Here is a 10,889-nt window from a genome sequence, read left to right on the forward strand (position 1 = left end):
AAATTATTTTAAAATTTTAAACAAATTTATTTTCTAAGATCTTCTTTAGAGAATATATAGGTAATTATTTTAGAAAAAATATATAATTATTTTAGAGATAACATATTTAATTGTTTTATATCTAATTAAATAATAAGTGCAAAAAATTTAATGCTTATTTTTTAACAAACTGCATGCGTTCGTATAGCAATTATTTTTTAAAGTAAAATGAATAAAGTTATTTCCTTACTCTGTTTTAATTTGAACTTTAATTTATTTGTTACAGAATCATCATAGCGACGTTGCAGATTTAACTCCACTGTTGCGCATCGGTTGGTGAGTGATGAAATAATGTTTTTATTGAGGCAACGAATATGTAATAATTTTATTAATATATCATACTTATATCTAAATGCATATATGAATCAATTTAATAAAAATTAATTGATAAATATTTGTACAACATATATCCGTTGCCTTCAAATGGATAAATTGTGATAGATTAGGATAAACTTAATTCTGAATTGTAGAATTTACTATGCATATACTGTTAAATTTTAATATCACATTACACTCAGTTTAAGTTATCTTTAATCCTACTTATAAATTACTTACTGTTCAATATCTCGTTAATTTAACTAAAACGACAAATAATAAATTGAATTGGAAGGAGCTACGAACCAAGCTGGATGTTTATTCTAAATGTATATATTTCTGTGGAAATAAATAATAATTAAATATACGTTTCGACCCCAATTTGGGTTATTTTCAATGTTCGAATAAAAACTTTTATTCTAATCGATTTCTTACAATATAAATTTATATAATTATCCCTAAAACGCATTTCTTACGCATAGTTGTTTATGTCTCTCGCTAGCAATAATTTATGTGGTAATTATTGCGAGCGACAAGCATAAACAACTATGCGTAAGAAATGTGTTTTGATATGGCTATATTACACATATTCATTAATGACATCTATTAAGCTGACACACTTCAGCACAATCGAATAAGTTGCACAAAAATTTAGTGCTTTTTTGTTGATAATTTGTTGCTCTATTCCCGACATATTCTTTTTGTGCTAATTTATTGCTAATTAGTTGCTCACTTCCCGAGATTGTTGCTCCATCCCCAATCGAAAACCACCCCTAATCATCCCGAATCAGTACACCACCGATAAATTGTTAATTCTCGAAATATTTCGACTTATTAGTTCTCAGATTTTGTTATGAAGCAAAAACATATTGAAAAAATATTACTGTTAAACAATTATCTATTAATCAATAATCAGAACTGCACCAACAGGTCAAAATCACACAGCAACAAAATCGGATTCATCGCGAGCAACAAAATCAGAGAACCGTAATCAGTCGAGATATTTTGAAAATTAACAATTTATAGATGATGTGCTGACTCGGAGTGACTAAGGACGGTTATCGAGGGTTGGGGATGGAGCAACAATATCGGAAAGTTAGCAACTAATTAGCATAAAAAGAATGCCGTATTTTTTAATTATTTTTTATTTTTTTGAGTGGCTATGCTAACTTTATTCTTATGCTAGCACAGCCATTGTTTTTTTTGGCTGGAGCAAAATCGGAAATAGAGCAACAAATTTGCAACAAAAAAACATTAAATTTCTGTGCAATTTTTATACGATTGTGCTGAAGTGGCTGTGTCAGCTTAATAGATGTTTCACATTGAACTTTTTTCGTCTACTTTCCGTTTCGATTCCGTAGCTCAAATTAAACAGACCTGTATTAAAATACTTTATCCATTAGGACTTGTTTTCATACATAGCATGCAATGTGCATGACGAGCGACTTATTATATATGTATACAAAATTGTCGCGTTATCAACGTGTTATAAGTTATCCGTTAGAGAATGCAAGGACTGTGCAGTTCTTTTATGACAAAAAAGTCCTTGGCACATACAGCGCGAAGCACGACAGCTAATTAGCACGGTTGCTAATTTGTTGCTCTATTTCCGATTTTGTTGCTCCAGCCAATTCCAAAAAAACAATGGCTGTTATAACGAAAACTAATGAATTACAAGAACTTAAGAATTAAGCTCATGACATATACAAAATCGTATGGCAGTAAAATGTAATCAATAAGCAAATTGACCAATCGCGGTAGAAATCATAAGGTCAGTAGCGAATGTCAATGTTATGATTTTCTACTGCTTACATGTTTCTGCCTTACGTTTGTATGTGCCTTGGGCATCACAGAACAGGCCTGCAGGAGATAAATTATTAAATTATTTCGAGTGTGCTTTTCAGGAAACCCCAAATGTTCTTTGATCATAACATTATCGTATATGCTTACGGATCGATTTGTATACGAGGATTTAAATTATATAAGAAAATAGTTTTTAAATAATAGCCAAACTTATGTTTTTCAAAGCAAAAAATTTTTGAACTAGAAAATAGTGCTTGTAGACAATCGATACACAGGCTGTAATATTATATGTGCAATGCAGTTTTTGCGCAATTGTATGCCTTTTTTTTAAATTCTATATTTGTACGCAGTATAGTGCATGTACAATCAAGTTACAGACAATAATTTTTGTGTGCAAATGAATATCGAATATGATGTAGGCAAACGATACTGTAGATAATCAATTTGTAATATCTTCTCCCTCAGAATAGAACAACAATCTATATTTAAATCAAGAGGTTTTTATCAAGTTTTATCAAAAGAACATGCCAAAGATTTAATAACTGAGAGAGGCACAAGCATCATTTCATCCTTGTTAATCATCAAATATTAAACAAGCACAAATAATGCTTACAAGCGCTATAAGCGTTAAATCAGAATCTACCTTTAAGGTAGTACTCTCGCGATATAATCAAAAAGTTAAGTTCCCTTGCGCGCTCGCTAATGATATTCTCACTTCTGATTTACACTCTTGCTAGAAAGAAAACTTTTGATTGCGCTTGTTCATGGACGCAAGCGGAAAAAATGAATACAAATAAGACGCAGCTCATTGCTATCTCCCTTTGATTTACATGACGGATTGACAAATGTTTACGAAAATTGAATTCTTTTCAAGACTCTTTTCCAAACTAAACAATAAAAATTATATGACATTTCTTTCTCAATATCTGTTTCATGTTCTTCCATCGCCTATTCATGTTTTATTAACATCTCACTATCAATTTAGGCCATACAAAAAGAAATGCGGCATTTTCATAAGCTTTGTATAAGTATCATATATAAAAAATGCAGCTTTTTTAATTCAGCTTAGTAAAATGAATCTCATTATAATTGCACAAGTATATCAACATCTAATATATAATTTCTAATATATAATTTCAATTTTAAGAAATTTTGTAGGTATTCAATTCGCAAGTGTATTACATTAAATCTAGCAAAGACATAAGGCAAGAATCAATCATCTTGAAATTTATATTAAATTTAATTTCTTAATATTTAAAGAATAAACAGTAGGAATTTATTGGACTGTTTCGCCTTTTAAATGCATTGTTTTTATACGTCAGTGTTCCCATGTCTGTCAGTATTCATCACATCTCATGGAAAAATTATATAATTACTAAAAAATTTCCATCTATACATATTATATCTCGTAAAAAATTATATTTTTATTCTCAGCTTTTTTCATCAATTCATTATTATTATTAAGTTATAATTGCTTTCCATCTATCCCATTGTCAATTTGTTCTTTACTACTGTGCCTTTACTTATGTGATCCTAAATAATTTTTTATTAAATGTGTTATTATATATTACAATACTAAAATATGATTACGAGTCTTTAATTGGAGAAAAAGTTCTACGGAATTTTGTTACATCAAAATCATATACAGAATATATTTGTTGCGAAATTTTCAACTATGACGTGAAGCTTAAAGTTTTTCCTAAATGTTTTTTCTAAAACTTCATGATGTAATTATCAATTAAAAAAAAATAGAATATATGTACATTTGAGTTAAAAATGTGAGATTACTCTCCTTTTTTCCATTGTTGCAACAGTTATATGAATAGTAGTATCACATTTTTAACTCAAATGTACATATATTCTATTTTTTGAAATTGACAATTACGCCATTTGATAAAGCAACGTTTTAGCTTTAAGAATCTGTTTTATTAATTGCGGTATGATGATTTTTAATGACGTTATGAGCAATCAAAGTCAGAATGCTTCTTTTTACTAAATTCACGAATAACTCAAGAATAAAAAATTATAGGAATATTTTTAAAAAACGATTTTGTAAGAAAAATTTCAAATTTTCACGATATAGATAGTCGAAAATTTTCGCAAATTTTTATGACAAACCCACAAAGTGAGAAGAAAAATTTCCTTTCTTTCAATTCATATCTTTTTATATATAAAAATTACAAAACTCATATAAATTAAAAAAATACAATAATTGTTTGAAAGTAGAGATTTCAAGTTTTAAAACTCTTTTTTAAATTTAAATTTTGATCAATTTTACGAAAATATTGTATATACAGTTTTGAGCTAACCAAGTACTGCGGAACTTTTCTTCCAATCCAATATATAACACAAATAGGGAGCTAAATGAGAATTTGCTAATAGATTTAACTGTTTTTTTCACGAATGACCTGATTTTCTATATGTGCAATAACATAATCTTTTCGCGAGAAGCCCTTGTCACTCACCGAATATTCATACGCCTTTTTATTGCTATGTACGATGTGTTGTTTTATGATTTTTTTACGAAAGGTTTTGCCGCAAATCTAAAATGCAGCATATTTATAATTATAGAAACGTAAAAATAAAAAAACAACCAAATGAAAAATAATTGAAAAAAACACTAACGATAATTTGCAAGCATACCTCGCAAAGATATGATTTCTCGTTTGTATGTGTTTTTATATGCTCTGCACGGGATGAAAGATAACTAAATATAGCGGCACATTCGTTACATTTATACAGTTTTTCACTGATGTGCTTCGCGTTTATATGAAGACCCAAATTATGTTTTGTTGTGTAACTGTTCTCACATTGGTCACACTTGTAAGGTTTTCGCATCAGTATGTACTATATACTTGTGCAAGTTTAGATTTCATTTTCGATTAAAAAATGACCGTAGCAATATTAAACATGTTAGCAATTAAATCAAATATAGACTGCAATATCAAATATTCTTTTAATTTTTGTTATTCACTTAAGTACTCATCTAAATGATTTATCACAAAATTCGGAAAGATATAGTTCTCGTTTCTCGTTTTTATGTGTTTTTATATGCTTTGCACGGGATGAATGATAGCTAAATGTACGTTCTAAACTACTAAATGGATATTCGTCATATTTATACGGTCTTTCACCGTTGTGCTTCGCGTACATATGATGACACAAAATTTGTTTTGATATATAATTTTTCTCACATTGGTCACACTTGTAAAATTTTTCATTGCTATGTATCATCTTGTGTCTGTTTAGATTCGATTTTTGATTAAAAAATGACCGTAGCAATATTAATCATTTATTCTCAATTAAATTAAGCATAATCGAATTATCAATAATTCCTCTAATTTTTTTTTCATTCTCATTTAAGTACTCACTTAAATGATGCTGGACAAAACTCGCACTGATATGATTTTACATCTGCATGAGCTATTTCATGCCTACGCAAATTTGATTTTCTCTTAAATGTTTTACCACACACTCCGTACTCCTCTGTGAGGTATAATTTTAGATGTACGTTCTCTATTATTATGTTTCAAAGCCGAGGAAGTATAGAGCTCTTCTTTAATATTAAGGAAAATGATTGACAAAACAAATATGGAAAATGATAACATAAAACAGATAACTATTAAAATAAAATTATCAAAAACACTAATCATATATAAAACTAAATATATATAAAAATATTAATCATGCATTATATATTAATCATACAATATAAATCTTACATCACTGTTGGTGTACATATTCCTTTGGCCGGTATTCATAGTCAATCTTATATTTAAGACCGTCTTAAATTCAGCCTTAAGGTGTCATGAACCAATCAGAAGGCCACATTAGCGTCTTAAGACAGTCTTGAAATAAGAACCGACTATAATATGAATACCGGCTATTGTGTCATTATGCGTTGATTCATGTCGAATTAAACGCAAATTTTGAGATTTAACTCTCATTTTTTTCAACTCTAAAATTCTTTAGAAATATTTCTCAATTATTTTAATATTCCTTAAACTTTTTTCATAGTTTCGACAGCTTAAATTTTTTTGGATAATGCTTACTTTCAAATTTATTCACCGTAAGAAAATATTATTTTTTATTAATTTTTTAATATAAATTTTTCAAACTTTATAAATTTTTCAAAGACATTATGTCATGGAAGATTGCCATTAGCGTAATTATTTTATTCCATTAAATGACTTAAAATACTTTTTGCAAAACGACAAGAGAATATATTGTTATAACAATATCTATAACAGCCGATATATTGTATCATTAACAACTTAGACAGAATGATCAGAGATGCGTGTATATTGAGTTTAGTTTGAACTAAACTGAACTTTATGCTGAACTGAATTTTACGCTTTGACAATAAAGACTATATAAAATCTTTATTAAAAGTCAGCCATCATCCTTTAGCGTATTTTACTACTAAATTGATGTATTTTATCATCAGTGATACTCACATGTAATTTGGAATATTTATTTTATATATGAATATATTATATATTATATATTTCTTTATTTTTTACTGACATAAATAGAATATTAAGCGAAATATTAAATTGAAGATATATTGAAAACAGTGAAAATAGTTAAATGTAATTCAATCTGAATACAAATTGAATCATTTAATTTAATAAGTAATCGTCGTCTAGGTTAAAGTAATATTTATATAAAAGTAATATTTTATATAAATGACTAATAGATACGAAAAATGAAAGAGTAAAGAGTAAAAAGTATAAAGAGTAAACCGTATAATTACTTGTCATGTTTTAAAATCTGATAGAGTTTAGAGAGAATTTAACGAGCAATGGACAATAGTCAAAATCTATTTTATGTACGATGAGAACACATTGATTTTGAACAATAAAATTATAATAAGCAGATAGCTATAATGAAAAGTAAATGGAAGAAACAGAATGTTGTATCAAAGGCAGATTATATCATAAAAAAAGAGATCTATAAAATTAAAATAACGCCTGACGTTACATTATAAAATTGAAATTTTTAATGATTTAATAACTTACATGCGATGCTTAAATGTAGTAATTAAGATCTTGGAATACATACTTGAATTTCAAATTGTTTGCTCAATTAATCTCGTCAAAATCAACCTCTTCAAAATCTTGAGAATGACTAATCCAAGATACATATATATATGTACATTTATACATATATGTATATACTTATTATGATTATTTTAACAATTTTTTAAATTTAATCGGAACATCCCCTAAAGTGGTTCAATATCTTAATAAAATGACATCAGATTTTTTTACTAATTTTAACCTGTGCTGCCAGGATTAAGTGAAAAAACATCTTTATGTTTATGAATAAAATTCGACCGACGCTCTAATTCTTAATCAATTTTAATCTTTAACACGATTGCGTGTTAATCATGAGATATTTTAGATAAGATAACTCCGAAACATTTCCTATAATTATTAACTTTTACTTACTTACTTTTAACTTATTATTAACTTTTGACCATTGTCAACTTGTGTAATTAATTCGCGCGTTTCGTAGGAAACGAAAAAATAATCATAATTTTTTATCACATAATTTAAAATTGATTACAAGGAATCTAATAATGAATTTTAAGAATGTTCTTTAATAAAGTGCCAAAAATTTGGAGTATCTCACCAGGACTCAACCAAAATTATAAATATCTGCATAATTTGGATAAAATATTAAAGTTATGTATATCTTAAGGAAATAGTATGGAACATACGGTAGTATCAAGATCTGCATCTTCATCGAATAAAAACAAGAAATTATGTTTACTTTTCGAGATTAAATTTATATGAAAGTTTATGCACGTAAATATCTTTCCAAAATGGCCGTTGACTTATTACTTTTTTTTGTGACCATTAAAATCGTAATTTTTCAAACTATTATAATTAAATTATTATATATCAATTTTTTAGAAAAGAATCTATGATAAGATTTGTGTGCAATTAGTCAGAATATAGAAAAGCAGCATCTGCGTTTATTTGTCACTAAATTATACGTGAAAGATTACATTTTTCAATATTTTTTTTCTCTTATTTCGTTAACCTACCATAGATTTTTGCACACATCAATTTTGGCACTTTAACTTTATTATATAAAAGATTAGACATTTCTATGATAATTTGATTTACTAAAGAGCTAACTTAAATCTTGTTTATTTTTCTTGTAATATTATTTAATACTTATAATATAATAATAATTTATTGAATCAACTCTCTAAATTTTTGGTCAATCTAATCTGTTAAATTCAAATTGCAAATCGTTATATCGAATGATTAAAATGATCCTAACGTTAATGAAAATCCTAACATTAATTAATAGTAGAAATATTTGACGCACATTGATTTTATATTAAATGTCGTGGTGATGAATTTAATGTCACAAGGTACTTAGCGTTCGTTACTTGCGGTGCGAAACATGATTATCTCACGTATCGTGTAGTATCTATCATTTGCAAAATATGACTCAAGTAGGTATGCAGCAACACGAGCTGCTCCGTATTGCTTCGTTATTATTTCTCTTAAAGTGATTACAACAAGTTCTAAACACAATTATTTTCATAGCAGTTAACAATCCGCACAATTAATTAATTAATTTTTACAAGATATCATATCGAGATCGTTTATAAGGACTTTGCGTGTTTTGTTTAAGATAACAATTAAAACAGAATAGACATCGAATAGAATAATTGTAAACAATTGTTTTGTTGCAATATTTAGAATAATAACTTTATTAACTTATGGATTTAAATTTATGGATTTAAATTTATTTTATGTTGTGATTTATGTTTTTCTTTTTGCAGATTAAATTTCGTGATTCTCTTTTATTTATGGATTAAAATAAAGACATTAAATCGCTGAATAATCCGAACGAAGTAAAGAAAATGTGATATATCGGTTTACACACAATTTACATCGGGAATGCCGTATAAAGTGTAATAAATCGTAATTATCTAGTTGTTTTCACAAATGAGTGTGAACAATGTAACGAAGAAACTTGAGAGGAGATATCTGGGAGGCATCGGGCAACAGCGGGGCATTTTTATTTACATTGTTTATTTGAAACATTTAAATAATAATTATAAAGCAAAAAGTGTTTTTAGGAATGATAATTACATTTATTAAATATCTACTTAAAGAGAAATAAAAAAGTTTAACGCGTGCAATAACAATTTTTTGGAATATTAATTATCAGAACTCTGTAATCTAATAACCTGAGTATATTTGTATTTTACAGATCAACATAGTGTACAACTCTGCTTGCGTATCGTGTTGATGAATTAAATTATTTGTTATTTTATATTAAAGTAATATGAAAAAAGAAATGACATCAGATTTATAATATATTTTCATATAAGACAAAGACAGTCCCGTGAGATAAATTTATAACAACATAAAAATTTTACAAATATCGCATTTTATAAATCTATTACTTTAGAAAATATAAATAGAAAATATAAATAAATAGGCTACATTAAAATTGATATTTAATCTTGGAATTGTATAATTATTTGATTTATTCTATATAAATTATACCACAATTTACCTCGAGAAAGAACATTATTGATACATTTGCAAAATTATTAGAAATATTTTAGTATTAAGTACGTTATAATTAATTATTGTATTTTTGCAGATAATTTATTATTAAGATAAATAATGAAAATAAGAAAAAGAGAAAATAAATTCTGTCATGTGTAATGTTTATAGTCAAGTTATCTTATGTTGTTGATATTATGCACCGGATCGTAAAATTACCGGATGCCAGATATCGGATATCCAGTATCTGGTCGGATATCCGAGAAAACAATTCTTCGAGTCAAATAACCGATATTTTCCGGATTCCGTGACAATGTTTTTAAAAAAGTAAAAGAAAAAGCTGTAGAAAAAAAATTGGAATTTTTCAACAATATATAAGATGCTATATATTATGAGTTACATATTTATAAAACATTTATATAATAAAAAAAAAATCAACATTTTAATGATATAAAATTTTAATCGCATGTATTCTTGAATACAGTAGTGATATTCGACTATCCGGTCGAATAGTAAAATAGTATCGGTTAATACCGGATACCGGATACTTTTCAAATATCCAATGCATCTCTAATACATCTTAATAATAAAAGTAGGAATTAACTTAATAGAAAACTTAGAAAAATAGAAATAAAAATAAAAAAATAGAAACAATATATTTGTTTCTATACATTATGTTTCTATGACACAATATTTGTAGAATGGACTAAACTGAATAGAAAAGTACTGTTCCATTTTACGAATTTCTGTAGTCGACAAGAAATTAATTTATAAAGACAAATCAGTATGCATCCATGCAATTTGGTGACAAGTGACAACCCAATGTTTACAGTCTCTAGGCGCGTAATAAAACTTAGAAGAAGTACTCTAAATAATATAATACCGACAGTCATTCGTGCCATTGGCTTTTATAAAACATTCCTCTATGCCAATTGTAAATGCTGCCTCTTATCGATGAATCGTGCGGATACTCTCTACAGATCTTTATAAAATAATTTTTCTTGTTATCTACTGCAAAAATCGTAAAAATGATATAGGACTTTTTATTCAGTTTAATTCATTCTACCTACCCTATCAATCATTATATCAATAATTTTTTATTGAATATCCTAAAAATGTATCTAGATTTTAATAAATATTTATTTATAATAATACTAAATGCATATTTATTAAATATTTAATAAATAT

This window comes from Atta colombica, unplaced genomic scaffold (assembly GCF_001594045.1).
Source record: "Atta colombica isolate Treedump-2 unplaced genomic scaffold, Acol1.0 scaffold234, whole genome shotgun sequence".
NCBI lineage: Eukaryota > Metazoa > Arthropoda > Insecta > Hymenoptera > Formicidae > Atta > Atta colombica.